At 49.4% G+C, this 14,825-nt stretch overlaps 1 protein-coding gene across 3 annotated transcripts in view; it reads right to left on the bottom strand.

Annotated features, from left to right (window-relative positions):
• The window catches only part of CTIF (cap binding complex dependent translation initiation factor), a 141,422-nt gene that overhangs the window by 48,463 nt on the left and 78,134 nt on the right, over positions 1-14,825 (bottom strand). The window lies entirely within an intron of this gene.

Raw genomic sequence — 14,825 nt, 5'->3', positions numbered from 1 at the left:
CTCACCTCCCAGTTCAGCTGCCAGATAACTTTGGAGAACAACCTGGCAGCAGAAAGCCCTTGGTGCTCATTCCAAGAGATCACCAGCAACAGCACATTTATATTCAAGGACTGAAAGCAGGAAAATGAAACAAATTATTTTACTTTATATTCGCTCCAGCAACCGGCTGCTGACAACACCTCCACGAACTCATGCTGGAAAACAAGGTGTAGATGGAGAAATCCTTTTCCAGTACTGAGAAGCCGTGCCGGAAACACTCCAGAGAGAAAGCCATTTCAATAACAAATCAGTTTCCTAGTGCAGAGGAACCTGCCATTATATTTCCTTCCCTCAATTCTGGCTGGCTGAAACAGCATCACGTAGACAGTTGTGTTTTGCATTACATGACACTAAAAGCAGCGTGGAAGGACAGTCTCATGGGTGACGGGGTTTGCACATATGAGAAGCTGGTGGCCACAGGTTCACCACAAGGTCTGTGGCGGAGGAAGGTCCAACCACAGCCCCTTCCCTCCTTTCTGCTGTGGTTTCCTCAAACGGAAAGGGGGGATGCTGAGAGCACCCCTCTGCTAAAAAGCACTTCGAGGTTGATGGACAACAAAACACAATATTCTTTCATCTCTGGTCGTCTTCCCTGAAGAGAGCGCTGGCATCACTTCCCCATGACTCTTCCTACAGCTGATTGACCCAACAGTGCCCTGCACTCGCCCACACAATGAGGACTTTCCTGCCAGGCTGGTTAAAAATCAGTCACACCATGAGTTACCAAAGCAACAGTAATACAACCAAGATGACCAAGGTGTCCCGGGTGGAGGACCACCAAAATGATCAGAGTCTGGGGCACCTCTTCTCTGAAGATAGGCTGGGAGAGCTGGGGTTGTCCAGCCCGGAGAGGAGAAGGCTCCGGGGAGACCTTACTGCAGCCTTCCAGCACTTAGAGGGGGCTCAGGAGAAAGATGGGGACAGAGTTTTTAGCAGGGCCTGTCGCAACAGGACAAGGGGGATGGTTTTAAACTCAAAGAGGGGAGATTCAGACTAGATGGAGGGAAGAAATGTTTTACGCCGAGGGTGGTGAGACACTGGCACAGGCGGCCCAGAGAGGTGCCCGATGGCCCATCCCTGGGAACATCCAAGGCCAGGCTGGACGGGCTCTGAGCAACCTGATCCAGCTGAAGGTGTCCCTGCCCATGGCAGGGGGCTGGGCTGGAGGGACTTTGAAGGTCCCCGCTCAACCCCCACCATTTGATGGTTCTATGGTCCCAGAACAGGCACTGCTGAACCTTCTGTTGATGGTCTTGCTTTCAAAATGGCAAAGCCTGTTTGAAACGCTGACTCCTGCTTCACTGAATATACAGCTGAAGAGGGAAGGGGCAGCTCTCAACAGGCACTTAGTTTGCAGGCACAGCCGCACGAGCACTTCAACTCTCATGACCTGAAAAGGAGGATGGTTCAAAACAAGCAGAAGGAGGTCTTTCTTCACATAATGCACAGCTACACCTATGTACACCATACAGAGTGGAGCTAAGCTATAGATGTGAATACCTGGAGTTTACAAAGGTTTGAAAAGCACATTGCCGAAATCATGAAAGGAAAAGTCCATCAGGAGCTGCTGGACAGAAAGGTGAACAAATGCTGTCCTGCACATCCCAACAACATAATTTCCTGGAAAATCATTATTTAGTTTGAAAAGGAACCTTAAGATTGAGCCCAGCTGTTAATAGGAGGAAAGCACTACTGCAAGGCAACATTACATGCATAGCCCTGTTCTTCTTACACTCCTCTTGGTGTCCTTTGCTGGTAACCAAGCCAGGTTGTCTGGTGTGACCCATCACAGCTCTCCTCCTGCTCTTACTGACCTCCCAACCACCTCCAGCACACCACTGGCACGTCCAATTGCAAATTACAAACTCCTGCCTCCCTGCTGATGCAGGACCGCAAGGCAACCATAAGATAAGGTGAGTTACCTCCCAGCTGGGTTAGAGGGGTTGCAGCAGAAGGCACACCACACGCACAGCCAGCGGCACATGCAGGCAATTACCGCCACCCAGCTCACGTGCCGTAATTCATTAAGCTGCAATAACGCAATCACCCAGCTGAGCCCTTTTTTAGGAACAAACTGCCAAGACAATATTGTCCTCTGGGGACCTGCAGTTCGGAGAATTAATTTAGTGTAATAACTCCCAGCAATGTTGTGGGCAATCAAACCGAAATGATGATCTGTCTCTAAATTGCCTGTAACCAACCCCTCAGCTGATGCCCTGCGACTGCTGGCTCTGCTTGGGCAGGCAGGGCAAGTACTGACTGTTTACTTGGGATTTTTGTGCATATGAACAATTAATCCTTGAGGAACCTGATCGTGAGGGAACAGCACACCAATAAGGAGTTCTTTACCTTGTTCTCCAGGATGCTCAACTTCAGCTGGCACAGCTTTCTTAGTCATATGGCTTAGGTTTAGGTAGCCCTGCGAGGAGCAGGGAGTTAGACTCGCTCATTATGGGATCCTTCCAACTCAAGACATTCTATGATGCCTTTCTGAAATGCAACTTTAGTGCGGTTGCTCCTGAAAATGTGGCCTGTCCTTCATCACTGGTTCAAAGTTCCTACATCTGCAGCAGGAGAGCGACTATGATTTTAACAGCATCTCTGCTTGGGTGCTTTTAGCTGCCTAGAAGAGTTTTTTGCAGTGTTACACTCTAAACACCGATTTAGCTAGATGCTAGTATTCCTACTCATCATTGCAGGCAAGTATACCACCAGTGACTTTTGTCCTTAAAAAGAAAAAAAAATATTGGTCCCAAGTTTGCTCAGAAGAGGTTTCCCATCAGCAGCAGCTTTACACAGCCACCACTACACTGGCTCAACTCCTCTGCACCCTGCTCAGCATGGACAGCCGGTACATCCCCAGCGGGTTTGGGATGTTCCCTCTGCAGCCCTGAAGAGAGTCTCCATGGTGGCTCCAGAACCACCCCCCTCCAAGCTCCCAGGAAGGCATGGAGAAGGCAGGAGCATAAGGAGGAGGATGAAAACCTGACTTCCAGATGCTGCTTCAGGGGTCCAGCCCCATGTGCCCTTAAACCTAATTCATTTGACTTGGAAACCCTACCGATAAGGAAAAGGGTGTTTCAACCTTTTTGATTCCTTTGCTTCCTCTCCCTTCCTACTGTTTCAAACACCATTTACTGAACTCAGTAAATGAACTGCACATCATTTAGCTCGATGCTAGTTCTCAGCAAGTACTCAGTCCATCTGAAACATTCCATTTTGTTCCAGCTACGAACAGCACTTCGGCACTAAAATAATGTCTTGATATTGTTGCTTTCTTTAATAAACATCCTCTCCTCTCACTGCAAAGCCTTCAGTAAATGGCCCTGAAAGAACAAAAGACATTTCTGTATTGTTTTAAGTTCTCTTCCTTTCTGAAAAACCTCAATTAAAACAGTGAAAAAGCAAACGTGCCACTACTATACTCTATAATTATGAACTCATTTCTATTCACTCGCCCAGCAGGAGAGGTTTGTACCGGTGACCTCTGGGAACGGGTTTCTAAGGCTTTTCCAAAATTTCACAGCCTTAAAAACTATGTGTTCATGTCAGCCATAAAACACGCTCACCTTCACCCAAAATAACTTGCCATCTTAAAATCCAGGGTGAGGGCCATTCCTGTGACTATTTTTAATTATGAAAGGAGCCCTAGAGCTGGCCATGAATAGATCGGCACAGGAGTGGCTCTGGAAATAGTGCAACCCTTCAAGACAGCGTGAAAATTGCATGGATATGGGCTGTCAACTTATTGTAAAGTTTTCAATATGTATCTTGCATGGCACGCTCCTGAGTGGTGGTTGGGCTTTTCTTAGTCATCTTTCCAGTACAAGAACTACCTGGGCCAAAGAGGACGCATGCAAGTGTGATCCCAGCCTCCTGACCTACCAACATGATGCTCGTGGGAACAAGCATGGAGTTTTCTTTCGGTAAAGTCCCATTGAAAAAATATTTTGCAAGACAAAATGTGGGACAACTTGGTTATATGTGTATGTATCCTGGTCATGTACATGTGCGTATATGTATTTTTAAGCAGCGAGTAAAAGATAAGAAGGGTAAATAAGAAGGAAAATCAATTTTTAAGACATTAACCAGTAGATAGGAAGATTATGCCTGAGAACTCAGCATCAGATAATAATGAACGCAGAACAGCAGGTTTTCACATAAAGTAATATCATTCTTTAAATGCAAGCTAGAAAATAGCTTAAAAATTCACACATAGGACAACAAGCCACACTACTTGTGCTTCATTCCTGATCCTCCCATGACTTCATGTGCCCATGACGCACCTAGGCATATATATTTCTTCCCTCTTAACATTCAGGACCAAATCCAAGGCAGCAGATATATATATCCACAACACAACCTGGGCAAAGCTGAAGACCCTACCAGCTCATCAAGCAACTCCCAAAATCCCACCCAAGCCCAAGGGTTTGCCTCAGCTCATCTCTTGTTTGAAATACAAGTGCTGAAAACATCACTGCCACGCACATCCTGCAATACCACCATCTCCTCAGATTCCGCACACCCCCCCCCCCCCCCCAGTACAGCCAGGACATACCAGACCGCTCCACTGGGCATCCACTCACCAGCTCCCTCCTAGAAGAAACCTTCTAGAAGAAGGTGCAAACTGTTAATTGAAGTGAAAACAAGTTAAGGGCTGCAGCAGGGCCTGGCAATGCCTTTAAGGGGCTCAGGGCTAAACGCTTCCACCTGTGATGATGACACTTCTGTTGACACCTGTTTATGAAAAGACAAGGGCAAAAAAACCCTACTACCCGCTTCACCCAGGCTGCTGAAATGTCAGTGACTGGTATCACCTGCTGCTCATTAGCAGCACCAATCCAGCTCAGCTGGTAGACCTCAGCAGGGTCTATCTACCCAGCTGATGGGTAAGGGGGACTCACTCTGGCCACCAAAGGCAGGCAGCCTCACCAAGGGGTTGAGCTAAATGCAGGTGAGGGACCATCAGCCATGTGCATCTTCCTCGTTACAGACACAAGCACATTTTCTTCAGACACCAGAAATACTTAGAGCAAGCATAGTCTGAAGCGGAGACTGCTGTCCCTAAAGCTTCTCAAAAAGTGCCAAGGTGGCACTCCCTGCGAGTGTGAAAATGTCTCAGTGGAAACCCATGCCTTCCTTGGCCGGGAAGAGATTTCCCCTCTATGAGACGGGAGAGAATGGGATGCCCAGTCTCAAGTCTTTGTTCTTGCTCAAGAGAGCCCAGAAACAAATCCCTGTCCCAGGGCTTCCTCTGGCATGAGGTGTTTTGGCTCAACTCCTCCCACAGTTCTTTGTTTTTCATACTTCCTTGGTTCTGGTCAACATGGGAAGGCAAAATAAAGCAAGGAAACCTGTTCTCATAAGATGCCCAGGCTAATTTTTCTTATGTGGGGGCCATAAAATCTCAGTGAGAAGCTTTCCAGGGTTCTCCAAGCACTTGTGATTGCCACCTTTAAGAAGTCCCACCTTGTCCCAGGGGAAGGGGAATCCTCCCTCCATGCAACACCGGATTATTGTAGGGCTGCTCACAAAGTTCAGCCTTGCACAGGACTTTACTACTAGAGTGCCATGGTGGAGCCCCTCAGGCCCTGTTCATACGTGCTTAGTGTACAGAACAACTTCCCCCCAAGAGCTTACAGCAGCAAGATGCATTTAATGCATGGAGAACATAGGCGTGGGGAGGGGGTTACATGGCATCATGCAGAGGGTGGGTTCAATTTGCCTAGTTTTAGGTGTCTGTGATGTCAGAAGCCAAAAGTGAGGTGGGGACCTAAACTCCAGTTATAGGGGGTAGATACTGGGGAGGGAATCACCTGGCCAAATGCCTGCTTCATCCTGAGGCGACCCATCTTCCAAACTCCACTGACTGCATCCCCTCTGAGCATAACGGGAACACTGGCCACCCAGTTCATACATGGTCAACACAGTTACAGAGCCATGCGGTGGGACTCAGCTGGTGGTGTCACTGGAGATGCTTTATGGCATCTTGTCCAGCTCCCACTCCGTTGTGGTGCAGGTTTCACAAGGTGTGGTGGCTGCTAGCTCCTTGCATGGAATTCCCAATATGCTAGGGCATCTGGAATAGCACCTGCAACCACGGAGGTGAAGCCCAGAAGTCTCTGAGAAAGGTGAGAACTGAAGTGAGACCTCCCATGTTCCCCCCACAAGGCCTGCGACACATGAGCGGTTGCTTTGCTAACCTTCTCACTAGCTATAGAGTCACCATGAGCTCCTGCTCGCCATTCCCAAACACCCACAAGAACGGGCAGCCTCAGAAAAGGAATGAAGAGCTGTCAGCATCAACACCTCGCTGTCCTCCAGAGCAGACCCTGCTGCCGCACAGGAACAAGCTACCTAATAAATACTGAGTTTTGATGAAATCAGGGGTCCCTCCACCACAGCAACACACCGAAGTTCTCCTGGATTTTCTGCTGGAGCAATTATTTTGCTTTCACAAGCATCATAAGACCCTGAGCTTACCCAGCAGGCTGTTACATTTCTATTGAGAGGTTTCATAACCGTAACATGTTTTGCCGGTGGTACATAAAGTCTTTCAATCAGCTGCAGAGATGGAGAAAAACAACCTGCAAAAGCCTCCTGATGCCATATAGTGGCAGCTTGGCAATTCAGGTTAAATTTAGTCTGCAGGACAGGGGTCACCTCAGTCGCCAAGATCATTAAAAAGAAAAAGGAATAAAAAGTCTTGTGTTGTAGAGTTTTTATGTAATGACAAAACAGCCCTCACCAGAGAGGTGGCAACCCTGCAGCTGGGAAACGCACCCGGCTCTCTCCTGCCACTGCCTCCTGGCATTAAAAAAAAGGAACAATGAAAGGAAAGGATTAGATTTGCTTAGATGAGTATCTTTTAACCATGCCTTTAGCTCTGCACCATGCCTTTAGCTAGGCACACAAGGAGAACAGAGCAGACACAGACAACCGTAATGGATACACATCTCTTGAAGTCCTGCTCGTGTCGAGCGTGTCCTGTTGAACTCACAAAGGTTTATCCTCCTCTTTGCATTATTCTCGAGCCCACGCAGCACTCTGATACTTACAGAAGTACGTTTTCCCGCCATCACATGAAATACAAAATCCTTTTCGTTGTTGCTAGCATCAGGAAAGGAGCTGTAAATACAGCATCACCTTTCGCGGTGTGCTTTGCCGGCAGGATCGCAGCTGCACCGTCTGCCTCCAGGGGTGACTCACGGCTGGGCATATTTTCACTGACACCCTCAAGTGCACAAGGGCTGAGTGCTGATCACAACAGCAGGAACAGGAGCAGCTGGGTAGAAAACCTCTACTCACCCTGCCACAGCTTGAGACATGGGTGACAGGCAAAACAAACTCCCCAGTGGATGCTAAATACCAGCTGCTCCACCTTACTGCTACTGGTGCTTCATATGGACCACTCTGCTAATGGGAAGACCCCACACGTGTGGCTCTGGTGATGGTGCTGGGGCATGCAAATCACTCTTAGATGAGCCAGCCAGGACTGATGCTCGATATAAACTTGGCTGAACCTCAGATGGCTTCTGCAGAGCTATTCTGCACCGGGTTCAGGGCAACCCCTTGTATCAATACAGGCTGGGTGGAGAATGGACTGAGCGTGGCCCCCAGGAGATGGACTTGGGGGTGTTAGTGGATGAGAAGCTCAACATGACCCAGCAATGTGTGCTCGCAGCCCACAAAGCCAGCTGGGTATCCTGGGCTGCATCAAAGGCAGCGTGGCCAGCAGTGCTGCATCCTGCTCTGGGCTCCTCAGCACAGGGAGGACATGGACCTGCTGGAGCAGGGCCAGAGGAGGCCACGGGGATGGTCAGAGGCCGGGGCACCCCTGCTGGGAGGACAGGCTGGGAGAGCTGGGGTTGTCCAGCCCGGAGAGGAGAAGGCTCCGGGGAGACCTTACTGCAGCCTTCCAGCACTTAGAGGGGGCTCAGGAGAAAGATGGGGACAGAGTTTTTAGCAGGGCCTGTCGCGACAGGACAAGGGGGATGGTTTTAAACTAAAAAAAGAGTAGACTTCAATTAGATGTTACGAAGAAATTCCTCACTGTGAGGGCAGCGAGGCGCCAGCACAGGCTGCCCAGAGCAGCTGTGGGTGCTCCGTCCCCGGCAGTGCCCAAGGCCGGGCTGGGGCTGGGACCCACCTGGTCTGGTGGAAGTTGTCCCTGCCTGTGGCAGGGGCTGGAACTAGATGATCTTTAAAGATCCCTTCCAACCCAAACCATTGTATGATTCCGTGATTTGATCATCTGTGTCCAGTAGGTACCAGGGCTGGGATTACTGCACAGGGGTAGTGCTGGACTATACAGCCCCATGCCATTCACAGAGCCCAGAGGCAGCAAGGGGTCTTGATGGAGTCAAACCACCTCCAGATCTCAGCTCCAAAAGGTCCCTCTCGACGAGAAGCTGCAGTGCTGCCCTGCAGCTCCACCCGTGGCTGAGTCACCCCCAGACGGATGCCCACGGGTCATCAGGAGGTGGCTTTTTGATCATTCAGTGACTGCTCCTTCAACGGGCAGCCTGGTGCAGGCTTTGTTCTCAACAACCTCCTCCTGGGAGCGGGGTCCCAGCACTGTGACCCCTGGCAGAACCTTCTCCTCAGCGCCTGGAAGGAAGGGCAGTGGGGCCAGGCGATGCCAGGGTGTCTGGCCAGCGCGGCTCTGTGGGTCAAAGGGGCTCCTGCTTGACTCTTTCTGATAGCATCTCTGCCCTGCTCCATCAACACTTGGCCCAACGAGCAGCGGATGGACAAACTAGGTCCCAATGACACCAGGTCTTCATACAGACCTACCCAATAGCCTCATGAGAGGGTATGGGAGTAACTACAAACACAGGGAGGATGGACCTTGTGCCACGGCAAGCCCTTGCAGTTCCCTACGTCTGTTACTCCCTTGGTGGCAATCAAGGCAGAGACTCCTTTGACTTCCAGTCTTAATTAGATGGCCAGTTTTATCTGCTTGGTGCTCACAGTGGCGTGTTTCTTCAGCAGAAACAGCCCTTCTCCCCCTGCGCTATCTACCCCTGGGTACCTCAAGAGGATCCGCATCCGCTCCCAGCTTCTGCCAGGCAAGGCTGAAACAGCCAACATGTGCAAACCAGCATTGCCTTCTCTGGGCTTTCAAGTTTATTTTATCCTTCACTTCCCTGGGTGACCCTGGATCCTCGTATTAACAGACAGCAAAAAAGAAAAAAAAAAAAAAAAAAGGCAGAAAACTTTTGCTTTATGCCTCATCTCATCTCGAATCCCCCTTGCTAACGGCTCCATCTCACTCCAGCATCATGCAGTGCTGCAACTCCCACCTTGACCCCATACCTTCTCCCTGAATGAGGAGATCTTGCCCTTGAAGGAGCAAGCTGGGCAAAGCTGATTCCTGTGATGTTTTATGACAGGGAAAAGTGGTAGAGTGCCCTTTATGGTGTTTTGAAAGGAAATTGTACAGGAACAATGTCCCAAGCAGCGTGCCTATTGAAAACCCTTCACAAAAGGAGTTTGCCACAAGAGGAAAAGCAGCTTAATCAGTTGAACTAATCACTGTAGGTGGTTGAGTGTCCCTGAGGGTCTGTAAAATCAAATATAATGGGAAAAGAAATATATCACAGCTTGCCTACGCTCCTTGGTGGAGCCGCTGGCGGATCTGGGACGTTCCCTGCCTGGCCCCGAGCCCGCTGTGACCATCCTTTGGGCCATCCCTATGCAAGACCACGCTCGCCTCTGTGCGAGACCCTGGCTGGGGCCACGTGGATGGGCTGGGATGAGCCCCAGAATGTCTCTCAGGAACATGGATTCTGGCTGGGGAGTCAGGACAGGGGTGCCTGCCCCCGTGCACTCACCCAGCTACGTTTCCAGCGCGGGCGCAGGCAGGAGGGCTCAGCGGCGCTTACACAACCCTCCTGCTTCAGGAAGAGGAAACCGTCCCTGACAGCCACCCGCGGATCTCCGGGGAAGGAGGATATTTCTGCCTCCCCCAGCTCTGAATCTAATTAAAACCAGAAAACAACACACACACACACACAAAAAAAAAAAATCAGACTGTTTTTTCCTGATCATTTAAGTGTAAAGCCAAACTAACGGTAGGAAGTAAACTGGGACAACACAAGAGAAAACTTGGGGACATTTCTGTAATCCTGTCATCAAAAGCTGAAGTATTTGGGGCATGCTCAAGGGAGATAGGGAAAGCACGTGAGTCTCTTTGCTCCCACCCCTTCTCTCTGTGTATGAGCCAGGAGGACCTACACAGTCTTCTGCTCAAGCCCCTTATCCCCACCCATGGGCTTTATAAAGGATGGATTTCCCAGGCGCAGCAACACCCCTCTGAAACCCCCATGCAACAGGAGAAGGAGGTGATGACATGAAGCTCAGCCACAGCTAAGGGTGATGGTCCTTCACCTGAGGCTGGCTGTGGTCCCCAACGGCCCCGGCTGGGACAGACAGCGCAACCCCTTGTGACTCTGGTCATCCCAAAGCCTGGAGACATACCAGGCACAAGGAAGCACAAGGGATGCACACCTTTTCTGTTGAAGAGAGGAATTCAGATGCCTTTGGGAAAGAGGGTGTTGATTAACTCTTTGGCTTTTACTCCATCCTCTCCAAGACATGGGACTGCGTTTCCCTCTGCCATCTCTCCAGATGCCCATAGACTGACCACCAAAAGCCCCATGAGATACCAGCCAGCATCTAGGCACGCATGAGAATTTCCTTTTCATAAGGTATTCAGCCTGATTTTGACTTTTGTATCCAACAAGATATTGAATCAATGTGATTACAATGGCACAAACTTTTTAAGACTTCTCCAGAAACCTTTTCCCAGTCCTCAGCAAAACTGTCCCCTTCCCTAGGTGACACAGAACAATTTTAGTACTCTGTTAACCAGAAGACCCACAAGTAGGTACAAACTTGCCTGTCTTAACCCATTGCAACTCCATATATTCCTTGTAAATCCTGTCTAGACTGGACAACATTTCTTATCACTCCTACAAGGCGGGTGCAAGCCTCTGTGCATGCATTTCTGGGCTACGGGGTTTGGCCAGCCAGACCCTCCATCCCAAAACACATCATACCAGGGTGCCATGAGAACAGCAAAAACCCTGTGCAGCACCAAGCTGACTTGCAATGCTTCAATAGATACTTAAAGAAATGGTGTTTTCAAGAACTTTTTGAAAAACAAGGGGACAAACTCAGAGCCCACCTGCCCAAGAAGACCACATCCCAGCACAGCTTGTGCTCCACTAGCAGAGAGGCATTGAATTAAGAAGGGCTGGAGCAGAGGACTTGGAAAATGAGTCTTTTATGCCGCATATCCCGGAGTATTTTTTCTCTCTCAAAATCTTGCAGGAGAGAAGGGCAAGAGAGGTCCTGCCACTGCCCGGGGAGGGTTCCTTCTTCCCTAGAGGTGGTTGCCTATGGGAAGTCAAACCAAGTTGCCTTGGGCAATATCTAGGTAGGGTGGGTCTTGTGTGGCAGCAAACAGCGGATTAGTGTTTGGGACAATAAACCCCTCATTGGTGTTCAACACTTGCTCACATGGACATCTATGAAAAAACATGCCTCTGCTGCTCTCTTTCAATGATCCCATCAAGCGGTGATGCCCTCCATCACCCTCATCAGGAGGCAGCAGTTACACCTTGTGTGTCTAAACCAACACAGAAAACATTTCTCTGTTGCAGGATTTCTCCAGGTGAGGTGGGGAGGGTGAGACCTTTCCCTGCTCTCCTGCCCTGATTAGAAGGTCTTTGCAGACCTCACCACCTCCTGTAGCCTTTTAAAACACCTTGTGCAAAGAAACCCTCCACCAAATGTGGCTCTGACATTGATTGCTGCTATCAAAAATGTGTCCAACAGACCCACAAATGGTCCTTAACTGGGAAAGTCACAGCCTGTTTAACGACCCCTCTAATTTGCACTTTGTATCTATCTCATGCAACAAATGAAGCATGCATCCCATGGAAAAATGACTCATGGGAAGTAAAACTGTATCATATACACCAGGAGACAGCTATGGCTGCATGCCCATAGGGTTGCTTCTCCCCACGGGAGTAAAAGGTGCGCAACAGAGACCTCAGGGTAGGTGAGCCACACTCCTCCGCAACGCAGTGACAGCATTTCCCGAGGAAAGGTGATGGGAAGGAAGCAGGGACAAGTGTTATTTATAGCACGGCCAGACGTCAGCATTGTTTCGCATGAGAAACAAAAGGTGCTTCATCAGCCCGAGATGTGGTCCCTTGACACCATCAAGGAGGAGAAAGGAGCCTGCACTTGCTTTGGGGAGAACCGGTATCATTTATAAGACCAGCTGGAAAAAAAACCAGGCAGATTTCTGTGTACCAATGTGCTTTATCAGCTCTTTTACAACAGCTGTGTTATACAAAGTGCCGGCCAGCCTGAAGGGCAGCTACAGCCAGGCAAGGCCAGCTGGACCATGTACCGTGTACAGGTCAGCATGGGGGCTGACTCCTTGACCTCCACTTGCGAGCAGGGACCGCTGCACATGGCAGAAGGATGCACACCATGGTCACCTGGGACGTGTCATCCTCAGGCGAGGCTGGTCCTGGGTAGGGAGAGCTGGTGCACCACGTACAGGCATTGCTTGTGGGGTCTGGGGTACTGCTTGCTGCCAAGTGCTCATCACCTTCAGGAGAAGGGGAAAAGCTGCCTGTGCCAAGGCTTTGGGGTCACACCTGCTTCTAAACAACAGAGCAGGACAACCTCTTTTCTTCTTGCAAATCCATTGCATGTCAACCCTACTCCCACCCTTGGCTGCTACCAGCCCCTTTCTAGAACTAGCTCTTCTTCCCTTGTGTCCAGGCATCCAGAGCCGTTTCCTAACTCCACTCTCAACCCACACACCACCAAACACCCCTGCTCAGCCTCTCCCAAGCCTTGCTGCCTCCAGTGTCCATGGTCTTGCAATTTTGAGTCTCTCTGTATCCAGATGAGGTTTAAAACAAAAAGCCCGTAGCTCCCAACTGCTTTGCTGGCCAAAAAATCTCAGCCTGATGGATGTTTATATCACCTGTGTAGCTCCACCAGCTCTGCAATGAAGCTTTTCTCCCCTAGAATGATGCCTGGGACATTAAGATAACAGCACTGCAATGAACTGTGAACAGCTTTGTAACCTGTTTGTGCTCCAAAACAGTCTGAGGTTTTTTACCTATTTCCTTTCTTCCCCCTATTTCTACCATGCTTTTCTCATAAATTAAGTATTCCGAGACCTCACTTACTGCTAGAAATTGATTTTAAGGAGTCAGTGCTCCCTGGGGGCATCTCAAGTGGCACCAGAAGGACCAAAACTAACCTGCTAGTCCCAAACACACCACAGGGACAAGGGGACCCTGAAACCCCCCAGCATCAAACCATATGGTCTAGGGAGAAGGGGGGTGCTGAGGTTTCCAGCTGAAGTCTAGGGGATGGAACCGTGCCTTTTCTGTTTAACCTATTACTTAAGAGACTGTTGTTTTACTCCAGCTCCCTCTACCCGAACTTCTTCGCTTTTTGCAATTAAAATGAATGTATTTTTCTGTCTAAGCTTTGACACAACCATGGATATCCGCAGAGGGCTTGGGCAGGACTGCATACCTTCTGTTCTTTCCATTTTATTTCATTCATGACTGCTTAGAGCTGAAATGGCCCCACGTCTCCTCCTGTATGATGCCGTATCAACTGGGTTTTAAGGCTTCTGTCTGTCCTCCTGGGATATTATCCTAGTGTACCTGGTCTGGGCTGCATCTCACCCCTCTATCTCCCAACGCCAGCCCAAGGCAGTTTCTTTTGCTATCTCTCCTTGCCACCTGTGCAAGAGGCAGGGATGCCCTGGGGGGCTGCATGCTTCTGTCTGCTGATGGTTTATCTAAAGGGATCAGAAAGGAAAAGAAACAGAAACACACATCTGTGATTCCTCTGTTTTTTTTTACATGGGAGGGAAGAACCAACAGGCAGTTCCATGGCTCTGGTTCAGCGCAGCTTTGGGCATGCAGCTTCAGGGAGGAGACCCCTTGGCTGTGCAGGTCTGCTTTCCCGCAGCATCGTGCAGTTTTTGGATGGCAGAGGAAGACCTGCTTGGTGAGCCGGGATGGGAACAGGATACTCCAGCGTCCACCAACATTTCTTGGGGAGCCCAGCCCAGTGCTACAAGGAAGCCCACCCAACTCGCTCCTGCAACATAAGCAGACTTCTGCTTGGTTTTAACTACATCTTGGCGATCACCCAGCTGAAACAAGACATTTTGTGTTTGTTTCTTTTTCCCCTTAAATCACAAGCCTAAATTGCCTCTTAAATTATATACCGGAAAAAAGGAGGGAACCCCAAAGAGGACAGAAAATGGGAGTTTGCTGCTGCTTCTCCCTCCGCCCACAGAAGAACGTTTCTAGGACACCTGAGCAAACTCTTTTCAGCCGGTTTTTGGTCTCTTGGTAAAATTTGGGAAAACTGATCCACACAGAGACTTAACTGCATCATGGCTGTTCATGAGTCCAGAAATGATGGGGAGATTTGAGGACACACTCCAACTACTACTACTACAGGTGTCTGTAGGACTCCCCCAGAAATCCCCCTGTGAGGCATCACAGCTCAGATACAGATTTCAACTCATTCTAGGAGAAAACATTGGCCACATTTCCTCCTGTTCAATCACATTAACCTTGCAAACTCCTGGTTTCAGAAATGCTTTACTGCCGCGGTTGTCTCAGCCAGAGCAGAACACGTCAGCAGAAATAAAGCTGTATATACAACTAACTCCCTTATTGCCCACTTATTTTCACATTTAACCACAGTCACAATTCCTAACA

The sequence above is a fragment of the Falco rusticolus genome, chromosome Z (genome assembly GCF_015220075.1).
Source record: "Falco rusticolus isolate bFalRus1 chromosome Z, bFalRus1.pri, whole genome shotgun sequence".
NCBI lineage: Eukaryota > Metazoa > Chordata > Aves > Falconiformes > Falconidae > Falco > Falco rusticolus.
Note: the sequence above shows the minus strand (reverse complement) of the source record. Positions and strands in the feature narration are given on the sequence as shown.